Here is a 20,517-nt window from a genome sequence, read left to right on the forward strand (position 1 = left end):
ACTGAATAAATAAAAATGTGTATATTTTTCCACTTCTGTGCATATGCACGGCCCGGCGTGGTGGCGCATGCCTTTAATCCCAGCACTCGGGAGGCAGAGGCAGGCGGATCGCTGTTTGTTCCAGCCCAGCCTGGTCTACAAAGTGAGTCCGGGACAGCCAAGGGCTACACAGAGGAACCCTGTCTCAAAAGACAAATAAATAAATAAATAAATAAATAAATAGAAGAATGGGATGGTAATTGTCCACCTGTGTTGCTATCACTGGGGATGTGGGTGGCAATATATTGAATTGGAGGCCAACCTAGGCTACATCAGAACCCTGACTCAAAAAACAAAACAAAACAAAACCTGACTGAATACTAAAACGTGAGAGTAAAAAAGAAAACCTTCCAAATGTATGCGGAGCTACCTTTTTGCATTTTCTTTTCCTATATTTGGACAAGGCATCTGTTGATGGCAATGATTTCTCTATTTTTATACTTTTCTATGTTTACCAAATTGTAATTAGCCTGTACTAGTTTTATAAGTAGAACGAAACGGAATAAACCATTTCTCAAATAAAACTGTGTGTTGCCTCTGGAATATATAATGCTTCTTGGTGCTCTTGTCAGGCCCAGAAGGCAAGCAGGAAAGGTCCCAGGTCAGATAGGATCTTGAATCTAAGTGTATGGGTTCTTTAGCTTTTGTTTCTTTCTTTGGTTTCTTTGTTTTGTTTTGTTTTGTTTTGTTTTGTTTTTGAGACAAGGTTTCTCTGTGTAGCCCTGGCTGTCCCTGAACTCACTATGTAGACCATGCTGTGCTCTGACCTCAGAGACCCACCTGTTCTGTCTCCTGAGTGCTGGGATTAAAGGTGTGAGCCACTGGGCCTGGCTCTAAGTGTATGTTTTAAGGCTTTCCCTGGAGGGCATGGTGACACACACCATAAATCCCAGCACCTTCGAAGTAGAGGCAGGTTGGACTGTGTGAGTTCAAGTCCAGACTGGTCTACATAGTGAGTTCAAAGCCAGCCAAGACAGAGTGAGACACTGTCACAAAACAGAAACAAAAGATTAAAATTAAAGTTAAAAAATGAAGATAAAGCATCCAAAAGCCTAGATGGCTCCTTATTTTCAGGGTGTGCATCTCAATTTTATCATTGCTATGTAGTTATTGCATGCAAAGCTATTCATTTGTTTTTGCAATTGGAGAAAACAGGACAGTATCCTAGGGCGAGAGACAAGTTGGCTAAGAGGACTCCAGATGGAAAAACTACTTAGGACTAGTTAAATTGTTAGGAGACAGTTATGACCAACAGTGGAACTTAATGGTGCAATTTATTCCTATAAAGCCAGATGCTGACCTCTGCAGATTCCTACACAAATGAGACCAAATCCCAGCTTTGTGTTCACGCTACCAAGGCACAGACTATGGTCACGGACCACATATCTCTCTAGTTGTTCAGCATCTTTTTATTCATACCATAATTTTGGGGGCTGGAGAGATGGCTCAGTGGTTAAAATCACCACCTGCTCTTTCAGAGGTCCTGAGTTCAATTCCCAGCAACCACCTGGTGGCTCACAACCAGCTATAATGTGATCTAATGCCCTCTTCTGGCATGCAAGTGTACATGCAGATAGAGCACTGTATACATAATAAATCTTTTTGTTTGGTTGGTTGGTTTTTGGTTTTTTGTTTTGTTTTTCGAGACAGGATTTCCTTGTGTACCCTTGGCTGTACTAGACTTGCTTTGTAGACCAGGCTGGCCTTAAACTCACAGTGATCCACCTGCCTCTGCCTCCCAAGTGCTGGGACTAAAGGCCTGCACCACCACACCCAGCTAAAAAATAGATCTTAAGGCCACTGAGATGGCTTAGCTGGTAGAGCTCTTGCTGTCAAGACTGACCTGTCTGATCCCCATGACCCACATGGTGGGAGGAAGGAGTCAACTCTCACCTGTCTCCTGACCTACAGATGTACACTGTGGCAAGCACACATCCACACACTAAAAAAAGAACTTAAAAGTAAGCGAAGAGCCGGGCGTGGTGGCGCACGCCTTTAATCCCAGCACTCGGGAGGCAGAGGCAGGCGGATCGCTGTGAGTTCAAGGCCAGCCTGGTCTACAAAGTGAGTCCAGGACAGCCAAGACTACACAGAGAGACCCTGTCTCGAAAAACCAAAAAAAAAAAAAGTAAGCGAAGAGGCCGGGAGGTGGTGGCACACGCCTTTAATCCCAGCACCCGGGAGGCAGAGGCAGGTGGATCACTGTGAGTTCAAGACAAGCCTGGTAACAAAATGAATCCAGGACAGCCAAGGATACACAGAGAAACTCTGTCTTGAAAAACCAAAAAATAAAAATAAATTTTAAAAAAAATTCAAAAAACAAGTAAGCTAAGAGAAAGATCCCGAAGATGTTTCCAGGAAGAGAGTCCAGCTGGAGGCCCGGAGGCCCAGTAGGAATTAACTAGGAAGTTCGGCAGGTGTGGAGGAAGGGGCAGCTGTGGCAGACTTCATAGACCAATCACAGAATGTGAGATTTGGGTTCTGGCAAGGACACTGTCATTAAAAGAGTTCATGCATGTGTGCATGTGTGTGTATGTATGCATGCATGCATGTTTGTGTGTTCAAGAGTGTGCACATGACTGCGTGTGCAGGAACATGTATATGTGTGTGCGTGTGGAGAGCAGAGGTTGGAGCCAGTCTTCAGTAGCATCCACCTTGTGTCTTCAGTAGGACCCACCTTGCGATTTCAGACAGTGTCTCACTGCACCTGGGGCTCATTGATTGGGTTGGACTAGCCAGCCAGTGACTCTAGGGCTTGGTTTCTCTGCACCCTCATCTCTCAGGGCTGGGAATCAAATCCAGGTCCTCTGTAACAGCAGCCAGTGCTCTTAAGTACTGCACCATCTCGCCAGTGCCCAAGGTTTTTATTTTGGTTTTGGTTTTGGTTTTTCAAGACAGGGTTTCTCTGTGTAGTCCTGGCTGTCCTAGCCTCACTTTGTAGACCAGGCTGGCCTTAAACTCACAGCAATCTGCCTGCCTCTGCCTCCCAAGTGCTGGGATTAAAGGTGTGCGCCACCATGCCCCGCTTGCTTTTTATTTTGAGACACTGTCTCATTAAGTTGCTCAGACTAGCCTTGAACCCTGGATCCTCCCATGTCAGTCTCCCAAGAAGCTGGAAGATGACCTGGGCCACCATGGCTGGATAAGAAATCTTAAGAACAATAAATCCTATGACTTAGAAGTGGACCAGGGGCTGGTCGTGGTGGCACACACCAGTAATCCCAGCACTGGAGGAGGCAGAGGCAGGCAGATATCTGTGAACTCAAGGCCAGCCTGGCCTACTGAGTGAGTCCAAGACGGTCAAGGCTACACAGAGAAACCCTGTCTTGAAAAACAAAACAAAAAACACAACAACAACAACAACAAAAATGGACCAGGGATGAAGGATGATGAAGTCTGGGTTGACAATCGGGTTCCTGGCTTGGAGAGTTTGTTAGACAGTGATGTTTAGCACTGCAAGATAGATACGAAAATAGAACTGGCCGGGCCGTGGTGGTGCATGCCTTTAATCCCAGCACTCGGGAGGCAGAGGCAGGCGGATCGCTGTGAGTTCGAGGCCAGCCTGGTCTACAAAGCGAGTCCAGGACAGCCAAGGCTACACAGAGAAACCCTGTCTCGAAAAATCAAAGAAAAGAAAACAGAAAATAGAACCGATATGCAGAAAATGGAGCTTGCCTGCGAGGTGTGGGTCATGTTGAATTCAGAAACATATGGAGGACATAAGAAATGAAGGATAAAAAGCAGTGCTATAGGTGACACGTGCCCTCTAGCTCAAAACAGGATTCTACGTACATGACCTAATGACAGTGAACAGGCATTCCTCAGACACTTGAGACAGACTGCCCTTCATGCAAGGAACTTATGGAAGCATCAGGTGTGATGCCACGTGCCTGTAATCCCAGCGCTCGGGAGGATCAGGGAGTCCCAGCAACTCTCAGTTATGTGTGAGTCGAGGGTAGCTTGGTTTATGTGAGAGCCTGTCTCATAAACATCAAACACAGCTGGGCGGTGGTGGCGCACACCTTTAATCCCAGCACTCAGGAGGCAGAGGCAGGTGGATCGCTGTGAGTTCGAGGCCAGCCTGGTCTACAAAGTGAGTCTAGGACAGCCAAGGCTAACACAGAGAAACCCTGTCTTGAAAAACAACAACAACAACAAAAAAAACCCACTAAACAAACATATACATGTAGGTATGTACGATTGATAAATGCTCACCCTTCCAATATTATAATGACAATAAGAGAGACAGTATGAGCCAAGGCACAAGCCTATAATCCCTGCACTCCAGATGCTGAGGCAAGAAGATCTCTAGTTTGAGGCCAACTTGGACCTAGTCTGAAAAAAAAAAACCAAATGGGTAGTGATGTAGCCACATTGGTCAAGCCCTGGCCCAGCATGCAGGAAGCCAGGTTCAGTCCTTCGTGCTGCATGAACTAGTTGTAGCAGCACACCCCTGCAATCCCAGTATGCGGCAGGATGAGCTCAGCTAAGCCTCTAGTGGGAGCCCAGCTTGGACTCCGTGAGATCCTGTCTCCAAACAAACAGGGCTGGGGAGATGACTCAAGTCAGCAATAGTGCTTGTTATCCAAAGCCCGGATGACCCGAGGTTAGCTCTCCAGCACCCGTGTGCAGGCCAGGTGTGAGCTACCTCTCCTGACCCCCAGCTGGTGGCGATGAATATCAGAGAATCCCGGAGCTGAGCTTGCTGACTTGCCAGTCCTAACCAACTGGGGGGCTCTCGTCCCAATAACTAAGGTGGAGGAGCTGGCTGAGATGGTATCGTGTATATGCAGCATATACAAGGTCCTGAGTTTAAGCCCCAGCACCACGGAAACCGGGTGTGGTGGCTAACACTGGTAATCTCTAAAGATGGGGACAGGAAGATCACGTGGGGAGCTCCAGGCGAGGCTGGCCTACGTGATACCCAGGAGAGAGGTGCACAGGTGCGCAACAGATGAACCGCGTTAGATACCAACAGCCTCAGAATCAGAGACTGCTAGGAGTTATGTACTAAGCAGGGCGTGATGCAGAATGCCCATAATCCCAGCATTTAGGAAGCTTGCGTTTGAAGCCAGCCTTACTGTAGACCCTACCTTAGTGAATGAATGAACGCCCTCCCCATAGCAAACCATTTTCTATCGGAGAGTAGGGCAGTGTCCAGTTCAAAACAAAACAAAACAAAAAAACCAAAAAGACAGATCTTCAAACCTGTTCATCTGGTTCCCCCCCCCCCCCACTTCTGTGACATCAGTCCCTGCTGGCATCTCCGTGAAATGTTTCCTTCTGTGTGAAGCTCAGTCATGCACTTCTCCCAGCAGGCAGGAGGGGGAGTGATAAGGAGGAGACAGGAGGTAGGAAAATGAGTCATCTTGGAGAAATGGCCCAGAGTCGTGGGCTGGGTCACTGGAATGTGTTGGTCATCGCAGCAGGGGCGCTTGCTGTCTGTCATGTTCTAGTCTGCTTGGGAGGCAGGTCTGTGACTGTCGCTCGGGGCTGGGGCGCCTGCCTAGTGTGCATGAAGTCCAGGGTGTGACTAAGGAGGGAGGAGGGAGAGGTGGAAGTGTTGATTTCTGGAGAGCTACATACGGATGAGCCATGAACCATGCAAGGGGAGCTGGAAAGAACGGGCGGCTAAATTAGGAGACGTAGAGAGAGTTAGGGATGGGGGAGCAGAGAGTTTGAGGAACCCAAGTGCCAAGTGTGGGAGGATGAAGACAGAAGGGAAAGAAAATTCAAGAAGGTTTTCAGTCTGTTGTGAACATAATTCTCCTCTAGTGTTTTCTAAAGAGACAGCAGGGGGAAAAATTAACATAGTTTGCGATTATTACGGGATAACGGAGGGACGGCTGTTGCTTTGGATGGTGGCCGGACAGGTGCGAAGAGGAGAGCCTGGTTTTGTATGAGGTTGTTTAACGCAAGGAGCATATGGAATTCGTGGCAGCTGTGCGCCTCGTTTAGGCTAATTCGTTACAAGTATATTTATTGTTGGGCCAGCAGTGGTGGCGCACACCTTTAATCCCAGCACTTGGGAGACAGAGGCAGGCGGGATCTCTGTGAGTTCTAGGCCAGCCTGGTCTACAAAGTGAATCCATGACAGCCAAGGCTACATCTCAAAAAACAAATATATATATATATATAGTTTTTTTTTTTTCATTTGAGATAGGGTCTCACCATGTAGCTAGCCCTGGCTGTCCTGAAATTATATATGCACTCACAAACATACAACATGGGAACACACACACACACACACACAGGTTAAGGTGGGGAGTTAATACTGGGACTGATTGGCTCTCTTCTGAAAGCAGGACATGTGTGTCCAGGGCTCCTGTGAACATCAACCTGACAAGCATTCCTTGGAGTCCGGCAACTAGGGACCTTAGGGTTTTTTTGTTTTGTTTTGTTTTTTATTCTTTTATTCTGTCTTCCGCGGTTTTAAAGTTTCTCCTGCTATGGCAACATTGTGTGAAGGTGTATCAGATGCAGGCTTTTCTCCGCCCCGCAGCGCGTATGATTATGGCGTCTGGGACCTGAGGGGCTTCCCCGTCGGCTGCCATTCAACACTTGTTCATTCACACAACATGTATTGTGCCAAGGCATCACCTGCCTGGCTGACGGGGGCTGGGGACACAGCAGTGACTAAGCCCTGATGTCTGTCCTCACCCTCTTCACGGACAACTACAACAATCAGAGCAAACAGTCATTACAAGAAACACAGGTATGTAGATCTTCAGCCTGGCTCCAGGGGAAGTGTCCGGGAAGACTTCTTCTTGAAGGGCGTGGCTTCTCGGTGGGCGTGGCTTCTCAGTGGAGACCAGAACAACCAGATGGTGTCAGGCGGGAAAGGAGGGGGAAGGGGAAAGCTTTCCAGGCAGAAAGAAAAATGCACAAAGAAAGCTGAGACGTGGAAGACAGCCTGATGCTGTCCAGTTTGTCGGGTGGAGGTCGGGAAATGGACCTTTCGTAGAGAGACGTACTTTATGGTGAAATGCCCTGGTGTAAAGAGACCCCAGAGGGGCTAGAATATATGTAAGTCCTAAGTATTTCAGCTACTCAGTAGAAGTCAGCCTGAGTTGCCTTTACCACACAAATGTTTATTGTGTGTCTCTGAATAGGATGATTGTAAAGGGGACTTGATCCCCAGGCTGGAGGTGTGGGGGTGGGAGGAGCCTGAATGCAGTCTGGTCTCAGCGTCTGCAAAGGGAGCAGTGGGGAGCAAAGGGGCACTTGTTTGGAAGCCAGAGGAGAGCCAAGTCAGACTGGCCAAGAGGGCAGCACGAGCTCATCAGAGATGCACCCTGGTCCCTGTGACCCACTCCAAGCTGGAAGAAGCCTTAGGATCCATCTAGAGAGGGCTTGGTAAAAGGGCAGTGTGCGGTCCTCAGGAAGACCAAGGCCACAGCATGCACAGCTGGGAAGACGTCCCATATCTTTATGGATGTTTCTTGTGCCCTGTGCTGGCTGCTAGGGACCCAGCAGAGGAGAGGGAGAGCCCCATCTATCCCCACACCCTTGCCTTGGCATCCAGGAGTTGCCTCCAGCAGTTGCTTCCCCACTGCCTGCCCCTCCCTGGCTGTGCCTTTCTTCCCAGCCTCTGCACCAGCCGCTTTCTCACTCTGCACTCTGTCTCCCTCACACTGGCCTGACCAAGCTCTCCTTGGTCCTAGTGAGATTAGAGGTGACCAGCCCTGTATGGTCCACTCAGACATTTTCCTCCAAGCTTGTTCCTGGGTATTTTTGCCTATTGATTTTTCTAATAGTATTCTATCTATCCTAACAGGGTCTTTTTAAAAATCCAGCTCCTTGTGCCATTTTGTTGATATTAAATTGTGTTAGACATGCAAATTGGGAGCTGGGCACAGAGTGGTAGAGGGGAGTAATTCTGCCACTTTGGAGGCTATGGCAGGAGGATGGTGAATTCAAGGCACAACCCTGTCTCTAAAACGAGAACCGAAGTCGCCGGGTGCAGTGGCACACACCTGTAATCCCAGCACTTGTGAGGCAGAGGCAGGCGGATCTCTGTGATTTCAAGGCCAACCAGGTCTACAGAGCAAGTCTAGGACAACCAGGACTACACAGAGAAATCCTGCCTTGAAAACCAAGAAAGAAAAAAAAAATAACTTTAGCAACTTTTCTTTGCAATATTTGGCCTTCCAACCCAGAAACTTGGAATTGTGTATCGTTGTGTTCTCAAAAGAAAAAAAAGTGGCTAGGTGGTGGTGGCACAAGCCTTTGACTCCAGCACTTGGAAGAACCCTGTCTCAATACCCACCCACCCCCAATTTTAACAATTTAACAGACTTTTAAACAATCCCTGTTTTAGTTGATTTTTGTGTGTATGAGTGTTTTGCCTGCATTTTTGTCTATACTTTTGTCTGTGTGTGTACTTAGTGCCACAGAGGGCATCAAATTCCCCAGAACTACAGTTAGGAATGGTTTTGAGGCACATGTGGGTGCTGGGCACTGATCCCCAATCATCTGCAAGAGCAGCTCCGCGCTTAGCTGCTGAGACGGGCCTCCAGCCCTCGGTTTAACAGTCTTAACCAACAGTAGGTTGGTTCTGTCAAACTGCTTCCCTTCTTAAAGGTCTAGGGCTTCGGGAGGGTGGCTGGGTCAGTCGAGTACCTGCTTAGCATGCGTGGAACCCTGCACTGTGTAAGAAAGGAGGTTTCACCCCCAGCACTGTGCACACCCAGAGTCCTAGTCAACACCAGCTTTCAGCTTAACACAGCCTAGAACCATAGGAAAAAGTCTTGAGTAATCATCTTCATCGGGTTGGTCTGTAGACATGTCTCTAAGGGATTGTGCTCTTTTAAGAAACTATTTGTTGGACTGCAAACGTGGCTCGGCAGTTAAAAGCACTGACTGCTCTTGCAGAAGATCCGGGTTCAATTCCCAGCACCCGCATGGCAGCTCACACAGACATATGTGCAGGCAAAACACCAATGCACAATACAAAAGCAAAGTAAAAAGGGAATTTTTGTTAATTTGATATTACATGTGCCTGCATTCACACGTATGCATTATGAGAGTGCAAGGGCCTGCAGAGGCCAGAAGACATCAGATGTCCTGGAACTGAACTTGGAGCCTCTTGTGGGCTACAGAATCAAGCCCAAGACCATGCTCTTAACCATGGGACCTTCCTGTTAGCCCCAGGCATGTCATCTGCCCACTGGTGGTGGCACCATCTCCTGGGCAGGTGGTCCCGGGTCATATATGAACGTTAGCTAAGCAGTTTTCTTCCACGGTGTCTACTCCACTTTCCTAACTAAAGGTTCTTGCCTTGAGATCCTGGCCTTCCTTGCCTCCATGATAGCCCTGACCTGTAAGATGAAACGAACTCCTTTCCTCTTGAGTCACTTTGGGCAGGGTGTCTCAGCACTGCCACAGAAAGGAGACCACAGTGCCAGAACCAGTGGAACACGCCTGTAGGCAGCCCTCATCCTCAACCACAGAGAGATGTAGGGGCCAGCCTAGGCTACCTGAGAGCATGTCATCCATGGCAAGCTAATGGATCAAATAAAAATTGTATCAAAATAAAAAATTACAAAATGGCTGCAGCTACAGCTCAGAGAGAGGGTGTCTGCCTCAGTACTACTACTAACAAGGGAAGACTTATTTTTTAAGGCTTTGTGTGTGTGACTGCCTTTGCCTGAATGCATGTCACTGCACCATGTACCCGATGGTGCCAGAGGAGAAGGAAACAGGGCATCAGGTCTCTTGGAACTGGTCTTACACTTGGGAGCTACTGGGAATCACACCCAGGTCCTCAGCAGGAGCTTCTGGTGCTTTTAACTGCTGAGTGGTCTCTCCAGACTTTAGTAATCTTTACATGTCAGGAAAGAAAACTGGTTTAAAACCCAATAAATGGGGCTGGAGAGATGGCTCAGAGGGTAAGAGCACTGACTGCTCTTTCAAAGGTCCTGAGTTCAATTCCCAGCAACCACAAGTTGGCTCACAACCATCTATAATGAAATCTGTATACATAATAAATCTTTTTTAAAAACCAATAAATATTACATATATAGAATGACCATTGACATTGAATCTGAGGATAACTCCAGCTGGCTGCACTAATTACATTATTTTACTTTATAGCCTGGTGGTGGAAGGCCCATAAATCCTGGGAGGCTGATTTATATAAACTCAGAGCATGGCCGCAGAGCTCTGCCTCAAACAGCCTGGTACCTGCTGATGATAACACTGCATCTTGGCCTATTCAGAGGGGCAGGCAGTTGCCAGAAATGTGAGATTGCTCTGGCTTTTTGTTTTGTTTTGTTTTGTTTTTCAGGACAAGGTTTCTCTGTGTAGCCCTGGCTGTCCTGGACTTACTTGTAGACCAGGCTGGCCTTGAACTCAGGGATCCACCTGCTTCTGCCTCCCAAGTGCTGGGATTACAGGCGTGCGCCACTGAGCCCGGCAAGGAGGTCCACTCTTGTTTAAACGGACAAACTAACTGGATGTGGCAGCAGGAATTTGTAATGCCAGCACTGGGGGGGCTGCAGCAGAAGGCTCTCAGGTTAGAGGTGATGTGTGTCACTCCTGCCGAGGACATGTGAGCAAACCTCAGCTGGCCTCAGAGGGAATCAAACACAGAAGTGAGAACGCCACCAGAATCCAACTTGGTGACTCAATGAGCTTCTTTTCCCCTGAGACAGGGTCTCTCTGTGTAACCTTGGCTGACCTGGAACTCTCTCTGTAGACCAGGCTGGCTTCGAACTCAGAGGTCCATCTGGCGTACACCACCACAGCCCAGTAACCCAGTGAGTTTTATTGTTGTTACTTACAGGAATATGGGTGAGGGGCTACTTACAGGAGCAGAAACGACTCACAGACAGCTGCATCACCAAGGCCCCTCCCAGCAGGGCTGAGGTCCTGGCTTGCACACACAGCCTGCAGGCAGCTTAGCAATTGAAAAGTGTCCTTTTTCCAGGTAGCCCAGTTGGTCTCTGCCTGTTTGTTATACCCAGCTGAGCTCAACTGTGTGGAGAGTATCTCTCAGTGGTCCTTATAGGTTTTTATTTTGTTTTTTTGAGACTAGCTTTCTCTGTGTAGCCTTAGCTGTTCTAGAATTCACTCTGTAGACCAGTCTGGCCTCAAACTCAGAGATCTGTCTGCTTCTGCCACCCAGAGTGCTGAGATTACAGGTGTCCACCACCACACCCAGTAACATCCTTATTTTTTTTTTCTGAGACAGCGTTTCTCTGTGTAGCCCTGGCTGTCCTGGACTTGCTTTATAGAGCAGGCTGGCCTTGAGCTCACAGTAATCTGCCTGCCTCTGCCTCTTAAGTGCTGAGACTAAAGGCATGTGCCACCACACCTGGTTTAACATACTGTTTTTTGGTTTTTTGGGTGGGTTTTTTTTTTGGTGTTTTTTGTTTTGTTTTGTTTTTTGTTTTTTTCGAGACAGGGTTTCTCTGTGTATCCTTGGCTGTCCTAGACTCATGTTGTAGACCAGACTGGCCTCGAATTCATAGCAATCCATCTGCCTCTGCCTCCCAAGTGCTGGGATTAAAGGCCTGCTCCACCACACCTGGCCATACTGTCTTAAAGGGTAGCCCAGGCCAGATAGCAAGGCTGTTTCAGAATAAAATTCTTTAAGTAAAAAGAAACACAATGAAGGAAGTGAATGAGACAAGAACCTTCCCGGCAGAGTGGCTGCCCTCTTGGACTCTGATAGCCCACTCTCCTCTTCCGAGCTGCTCACAGGAGCGGCCTTTTAGGATGGTTGGTAGTTTGGGATGGAGGTCACATACCTAACTGAGGCTCACAAGACCCCCGGAGTCTCAGTGATACCCACCGCTCTGCCCCTCCTTTCCCCTTCAGGCCTTTCTGTAGGTTGCTCCATCCAGAAGGTGCCCTGCGCTCCCCCTCAGCCTGCTTCCCTGCTCTGATTAATTCTCCAGAGTGGCTTCCTGGAACAATGTTCCTTACCTCCCAGGGTGGAGCCCTCACTCTAGCCTGTCCTCTCCTTCCTGCCTCCCTCAATAACAACCACTTCCTGTGCACACCCGGGTTCAGTGGCTGCTCCCTCCCTAAGGAAGAAACTGTCCTGTCTTGTCCTTTCACGTTCTGGACGCCTAGGTGGGAAGCTTATACCAAATAGGTGCTTAAGAGATGCTGAAGAGAATGCAGCTGGGTGTGGTGTCCCATGCGTGTAATTGCAGCAGGTAGGAGGTGGTGGAGGCAGGAAGATGGAGTCGGCCAGGGGCTGGTGAGATGCCTCCTCAGCTGTCAGGGTGCTCGCTGCTAGGCCTGAGGACTTGGGTTTCATCCCCAGGTCCCACATGGTGGAAAGAGAGAATCAGATCACCAAAGTCATCTACCCGTGTTGCACGCTGTGTGTGTTGCGCACACCGCCTGCATGAAGGGCTGCGAGGAGAGACAGTGGTTCAACACTAGTCTACCATGCATGAAGCCCTGCGTGCAATTTCCAGAACCGCTGCCGGGAAGGAAAGGAGTGGATGGACTAGGTGGAGGGCAGCCTCTGGAGGCCCGTGGAGGCCTGTTGTCTGAGTACCACCCACACTCAGACAGGGAGGGAAAAAATCAGAAAGGAATGGAGCTCCCTTCGGATGGCTGCCAAATGCCGTTCGGCTGTGCCTTGTCTGAGATACCAGGGATGCTGTGAGCTGTTGAGTCAGCATAACGTCCTCAGTCTACACTTAGCCCTCCCTTGGTGGTGACCTCATCCAAGCCCATGGCTTTAAATGTCGCCTATAAGCTGGTGACTCCCCAGATGATAGCCCAGGCCTGGACTTCTTCCCAGGACATCCGACTGCACACTTGACACTAACTGTGGAACTCCAAGAGGCATCTCAGACTAATCATGGCAAAACTGAACTTGCCTCCTCTGCTAGCCTTCCTCATCGAGGTGCCTTCTTTTTGTTCAGGCCACGTAGCTGAAGCCCTCTTTTCTATTTATTTATTTTGAGGTCGGATTTTACTGTTACCCAGGCTAGTCTCAGACTCATCCTTGGCACAAGTGATCCTGCTGCCCTCTGGTTAGCAGCTGGGATTACAGGTTTGAACCACCATGCCCACCTAGAATGGGCTATCTCTGTTTCCCTTATGTTCTGCACACAGTACAGCTTGTCAGCAACCAGAGCGAATATAACCAACCACCTCTCATCCCACTGTTACTGCTGCCCTGGTCCAAGCCACCATCACCTCTTGTTTTGTTAGCTCAGGCTAGCCCAAGAGCTGTGCTGCTGACCTTGAGCTCCTGTCTCCATCTCTTGTGTACTAGAATTACAAGCATGCCCTCACAGGGAGTGTTCAGTTTTTCTACTTTATTTTTCTTCTTCGGGTTTTTGAGACAGGGTCTCTCTGTGTAGTCCTGGCTGTCCTGGACTCACATTGTAGACCAGGTTGGCCTCGAACTCACATGGATCCACCTGCCTCCTGAGTGCTGGGATTAAAGGCGTGCGCCACCACGCCCAGCTCTACTTCATTTGTATTGGTTATATTTACTCAAGTCTGTTTATTATTTAAGTTTTTTTCTTTTCTTTTTTTGAGATAATGTTTCTCTGTGTAGCCTTGGCTGACCTAGACTTACTTTATAGACCAGGCTGACCTTGAACTCACAGTGATCCACCTGCCTCTGCCTCCCGAGTGCTGTGCTGGGATTAAAGGCGTGTGCCACCACCGCCCAGCTTATTTAAGTTTTTGAAATTATATACACAGCTGTTTGGGTGGGGTGTGCACATGTACAGGTGCCTGGGGGCCACAAGAGAGCATCAGAGCTCCTGAAGCTGGCGAGCTGGGTGGTTGAGAGCTGCCTAGCAGTGCTGGGAGGAGAGCTCAGATCCTCCGCAAGACAGCTGTGTGCTTTTAACCACTGAGCCATCTCTCCAGCTCTGCATCTGTATATATATATATATATATATATTTTTTTTTTTTGGTTTTTCGAGACAGGGTTTCTCTGTGTAGCCTTGGCCATCCTGGACTCACTTTGTAGACCAGGCTGGCCTCGAACTCACAGCGATCCACCTGCCTCTGCCTCCCGAGTGCTGGGATCAAAGGCGTGCGCCACCACCGCCCGGCTTGCATCTGTATATTTTTATTATCTACTATTTTCTGCTAGAGTACAAGTTGGAGGAAAGAATTTTGCTTCCTACAGCTCACACATGTGCGCTACAATGGTAATGCCCTAGCCTTAGATTTATTTCCCTTTTGTTGTTTTAAGGCTCTACTCAGTAGCCAAAGCTTACCTCAAATTTATGGATACTCTTCCTGCCTCAGCTTTCCAGCCACCATGTCCAGCAGCCCTTTTGCATTCTGTAGCACAGAGAATAGATAGTGTCTGGTACCAAGTCCTCTGGACACCTCCCAGTCATCCTAATAGAAGGTGTTAGGAACTATTACCTTCTAGAATCAGATTTTCTCTCAGTGAATCAGAATAGAGATGCCAGAATCAGACTCCAAGTCTATCCCTTTGTTTAGAGTCCTAGAATAATTAGGTTTACTGAGGACCACTTTCATGTAATTACAGAGTGATAGTGAGGTCACCTATTAAGTCATCCGGCCCCGGGCTCCTAGGGCTGACTACAGGTCCTTCCCATAGTCAGTCCTGGCGTTAATGTGATGCGTGGGTGGGCATTGTCTTAGCCATGACGTGAGAAGGCCCAGCCTACTCTGGGCAACACCATCCCCTATACAGCCGGCAGGTCCTGAGCTGAGAGTGGAGGGGTGGAACTGAAACAGTCAAGCAAACCAGCGTGCACACACATTTCTCTGCTCTTGGCTGCAGATGTGATGTGGCCACTTCAATTCTGCCTTGAGTTCCCTGGAATTGGATGATCGACCCTTTTTCTGATAACTTGTTACTTTATCACAGTGACTGAAAGGAAAGTAGAGCAGCTAAGACCTTTTTCCTAGCAGGGCAAAGTGGTGCACACCTGTAATCTCAGCACTAGGGCAGCAGAGGCAGGTGGATCTCTGTGAGTTCAAGGCCAGCCTGGTCTACACAGTGAGACCCAGGACGGCCAGGGCTACATAGTGAGACCCTTTTTTCTATTTGTGTGTGCATGTATTTGTGGAAGTCAGAGGGCAGTTTGCAGGAGTTGACTTTGTCACTCCATTTTTTTTTTTTCTTAAAGCTGAGGATCAAATGCAGGGCCTTGCACTTGCTAGGCGAGTGCTCTACCATTGAGCCAAAGCCTGTCTCCACTGAACTTGGCTCCAAAGCTCAGTTCCGTGCCAGCCTCCACAGGTAGGAAGCCTCTGCCTCCACCCCAGACCTTGCAGTCTCCGCACCCCCCCCCCCGCCCCCCATGTAGGGCCTGTCCTTTCTGGGAAGTGTCTCTGGATCAACCCTGGAACCACAAGGTCACTTTATACTTTATCGGGTTAGGGAGGGTTGAGCTTTTTAGGTTGGTCAAGGAAATCACGGCTCCAGCCTCATAAAGCCTGTAGAGTACTGCCTGCCTAGGACTGCGAATTCTATGCCTAGGACTACATCGTAGAAGAAGAAAACTGACTCCTGAAAGCTGTCCTCTGTCCTCCCTGCATGTTATAGCAACCATGCACAAACAACAAATGTAATTACTAAATAGAGGTAAGTAACCAACGTGGGATGGGCATGTAGCTGACTTGGTAGAGCGCTTGTCCAGCATGAAGCCTCAGTGCAGTTCCCACCACCACACAGACTGACTATAGTGACAGCACCGTGGAGAGGGTGAAGGCAAGAGAATCAGACCTTTATAAGTCATCCTCAGCTACACTCAAGTGTTTGGCCAGCCTGGGCTACATGAAACCCTGACTCAAAAGAAAATTGAAATAATTTAAATATACTTACTTAAAATATAAAGAAAGCTTAAAAGAAAATAGTCATTATTAAATTACTACCCAAGGCTTCATAGAGAGACCGGCTTAGTGAGATAAATTTTAAAAATAAAATTGAAGCACAGGCCTTTAATTCCAGCACTTGGGAGGCAGAGGCGGGTGGATCATTGTGAGTTCAAAGCCAGCCTGGTCTACAATGTGAGTCCAGAACAACCAAGGACACACAGAGAGACCCTGTCTCGAAAAAAAAATTTTTTTATTGGGGGGGGCACGTGTTACATAGATCATATAAAGATGTCTGAGAACAGCCTGGAGTCGGCTTCTACCGTTTAGGTTCAGGGATCAAGTTTAGGTTATCAACCTTGGTGGCAGATTCCTTTCGCCTGCTAAGCGCGTGCTCTCTCTCCCTCTCTCCCTCCCTCTCTCTCTCTCTCTCTCTCTCTCTCTCTCTCTCTCTCTCTCTCTCTCTCTCCCCCTGTTTTTTTTCAAGACAGGGTTTCTCTGTGTAACACCCTGGCTGGACTCACTTTGTAGACCAGCCTGGCCTCGAACTCACAGCGATCCACCTGCCTCTGCCTTCCGGCTGCTGGGATTAAAGGCGTGCGCCTGCTAAGCTCTCACGTCACCCCACCCACCTTTTTAAGACACAAGGTCCTACTATGTGGCTCTGGCTAGATCCAAACTTTAGGGTCTCCTCCTCCTCCAGCCTTGGCCTCCCTGGTGCTGGATGACAGCTGTGCAGCCCAAGCCTGGTTGGAGAGATCTTTGACTCATGATTTCAGATCAGCTCACGGTGGCCAGGAAAGCTTGTCAGGGCAGGGCTGTTCACATCACAGTGCCCAGGCACAGAGAGCAGAAATGTCCCTGATGTCTGTCTTTTTGTTTTCTTTCTCTTTTTCTGTGAACTGGGTTTGAAGCCAAGCCTTTCACATGACAGGCAAGAGTTCCACCCACATGAAGGAACATCCCCAACCCCTGCCTTCCCCTCCCAAATTCCACTGAAACCTGACATCTGTGCCTGGTGCCTACACAGACACACTGAGGTGTCCTTTACTAATGTCCTATGCTTTTCTCTGCCCAGTCAGCTGCTTTAAGGTTAAGGATCACAAACAGGACTGGAGAGGTTGCCCAGCAACTAGAGCGCCCAGGGCTCCTGCAGAGGACCTGGGTTCAGTACCCAACACCTATATCAGACAGCTCACAATGTCCTGTAACTCCAGCTACAGGGGTTATGGCTCCCTCTTCTGGATTATTTGAGCACTGCATGCATGTGGTGCACATACAAACACACATACATACATATATATAAGAATAAAAAACGGAGGCTGGACATGGTGGCGCACACCTTTAATCCCAGCACTGCGGAGGCAGAGGCAGGCAGATCGCTGTAAGTTTAAGGCCATCCTGGTCTACAAAGCAACAGCCAAGACTACACAAAGAAGCCCTGTGTTGAAAAACCAAAATAAATTAATTAATTAAAAATAAAAACTGAGCCAGGTGTGATGGCACATAGCTTTAATCTCAGCACTCAGAAGGCAGAGGCAGATGGATCGATGTCAGTTCGAGGACAGCCTGGTCTACAAAGCAAGTCTAGGACAGCCAAGGCTACACAGAGAAACCCTGTCTTAAAAAATAAAAGATAAATAAATAAAAAGAATAAGAATGCTGGCATTAAATTGTGTGCCACCATGCTTGGCTCCTGGTCCCTTTAAAATCTCCTGATCTTGGCAGAGGTGGGTATATGTGTCATAAGACTTAGTAGTTTTAAATTCCCAGGCTTATTTACTGAATGGCACAGAGGAAAACCCCAGACCTTACTTATGCTCGCCATGGCTCTACCACTGAGCTACACCCCTAGCCCTAGACAGTGAATTGGATGCTGAGGATGGAACATGACACATAAGAGGCAGGAGTATGTGGGTGTTGACCAAGGAGGGCAATATATGAGCTAACCCTTCTGGAGGAGTACCTGAGGCAAACGTCACGGAGGAAAGCTAAGTGTGACAGGGCTTGCCAGCATGGTAAATATCAGGAGTTCAGGGAAGGGCTCGCTTGACCTGAGAGCTAATGAGGTAGGGCTGGGAAAATGGCTCCATTGGTAGTTTTTGCCTCGTGTGCACAAGGCACTGGGTTCAATTCCTTGTACCCCACAAACTGGGTTTGGTAGCACAGGCCTAAAATCCCAGCACTTGAGATATGGGAGCAGGAAGATCAGGACTTCAAGGTAATCCTCAGCGTTGTAACCAAGAAGATAAATAATAAAGAGAGTCACCTTGGGTGGTGGAAAGAGCTCCGCGTCAAGAGCCCTGGCTGTCCTTCTGAGGACCCAGGCTCAGTTCCCATCTCCTGCATGGCAGTTTACAATTGTCTGAAATTCCAAACGCAGGGGATCCAATGCCCTCTTCTAGCCTCTGCGGGTACCAGGCACCAATGCAGCGCGCAGACATACAACCCATAAACATTTTTTAAAAGGTGAGAGAAAGAAAAGAGAATCTCAACCCCAGCTGCTGTGAGGGATGTTGGAGACAGTGAGTGCATGCTGAGCCCAGTAGTCAGCCCTCGCTCACTGCTGCTGCTGATCCTACTGCCTCTTATTTATTTATTCACGGTACTTTATTGGGGGTGGGTGAAGACAGGACCTCACGTAGCCCAGGCTGGCCTTGGAGCCATCTATTCAAAGATGGACTTGAGTTTCTGATCCTCCTGCTCCCGTCTCCCAAGAACTCAGGCTACATGTGCCTGAGCCCCTCCCCTTAGTCTGCCGGGATCAGATACATGGCCTCTGGCCTCACGCACACTAGGAAAATGGACTGCGTAGCAGCCTGGGTCTCTGTTATTTTATTTACTTTGCAGTGCTCAGGACAGAAGATAAGGACTCACGTGCACTGGGCAAACACTACACTGAGCTTTACCCTGTCCTATTCTGTCCGCTTTGGACACTCAGCTCTTTAATGAGAGAAACACACGTATCAGCAGAGGCAACCGTAACGCCGTAGTTCTGAGTGGAAGGCCAAGGCTGGTAAATACTGACCAATCTCATTGGTCAAACCCACTTCTTTCCTAATATTAATTCCTTTCATCTCCAGCCTGGCCATTAGGGATGGAGCTGGAATGGCTTCATGGCCTTTTAGCTGAGGGAGGCGGAAAAGCCTCTGGCTGATAAGCACACAGTTTAAGTGAGGAAGTCCTCATCACGCTCATCTTTTTTCCTTTGGAGTGGTATGCCTCTGGCAATTTAATGTAAAAGGGTCCTGGGGCCCGCACCCCTCACCCTCCCCTCTCCCCCCAACCTGCGCCGAGAGATGGCTCAGCAAAGGACCCAAGTTCAATTCCCAGCACCCACATGGCAGCTCACAACTGTGTGTAACTCCAGTTCCAGGGGATCTGACACCCTGTCACACACATGTACAAGCCACACAACCAACGTACATAAGAAAAATAAAGCATTAAAAAAAGGGGGGCTGGTTCTAGCTGGGCATGGTGGTGCATGCCTTTAATCCCAGCACTCGGGAGGCACTCGGGAGGCAGAGGCAGGTGGATCACTGTGAGTTTGAGGCCAGCCTGGCCTACAAAGCGAGTCCAGTATAGCTAAGGCTACACAGAGCAACCCTGTCTTGAAAAAACAAAAAACAAAACAACAAAAAAAAGGGTTCTAAATTGCCAGGTGTGATGGCACACGCCTTTAATCCCTGGACTCTGGAGGCAGAGACAGGTGGATCTCTGGGGTTTGAGGCCCAGAGCTACATAATAAAAGAGACCCTGTCTCAACAAAACAAATGTTTCAGGTTAGCATGAAGGTGCTGAGAACAATGCAGAAAAGTAGGCAGAAAACTTGGAGTTATGCAACCTTAGAATTATTTAAGGAGTTTCAAAAATATATCGCAGGCATTTAAGGTTTGATGGCTCAACACTAGTAATCGCTGAAATTCAGTGAGACCATAAGCCACGCATTACTGTGCTGGGAATCTGCGAGCATTGTTCAGTTACTGCTCCCACACACCTGCAGCGGTTTGCCTTTACACTTACTCCCCCATTACAAATAAAAACAAAACAAGACAGGTTTCATTGTTTACAGCGCTGGGATGACTCCACTCCCTAAGACCTTGCTTTTGACTACCTTTTTTTTTTTTTTTTGTTTCTGAAGTACTGGGTTTCGAGTCGGGACACAGGGCACGCGATGTACGAGAGCTCTACCATTAGCCCTTCATTTATTTCCTAAGGTACCATTAGTCATAAACGTACCTGTGCCAGAGAAGACCTCTGAGGGTCACTTTCTTGTCCATTAAGACATGTCTAGAAATAAATCCTCAACCAAGAAGCTTTTCAAAAATAGACAAGGTATCTAAAGCCTCACCTGCACACACTCCACACGCACCCGCGTTCCAGCCTCTCAGGTCTGCAGTGCCGGGCAGACAGACCCTCCCTCCTGAAGAGGATTCCCTTCCCCGAGTCTCACCTTCAATTCTTACGCTATTCCATGTATACAGTGATTTCTAACCCACGTGGTATCTACATGGGGGCTACACATAGTGCCATGTTATAAAATTAGGAATTGAACCTGATGTGATGGTGCCTGGGGAGGACAAGAACGGAGAACTGCTTATTTTAGGTCAGCCTAGGCTACCTAGGGAGACCATGCTAGGGTAGGGTAGGATGGAGAGGACACGGAACAGAAAAGCGAAAAAAAAAAAAAAC

The sequence above is a fragment of the Acomys minous genome (genome assembly GCF_964271855.1).
Source record: "Acomys minous genome assembly, chromosome: 16".
Lineage (NCBI taxonomy): Eukaryota > Metazoa > Chordata > Mammalia > Rodentia > Muridae > Acomys > Acomys minous.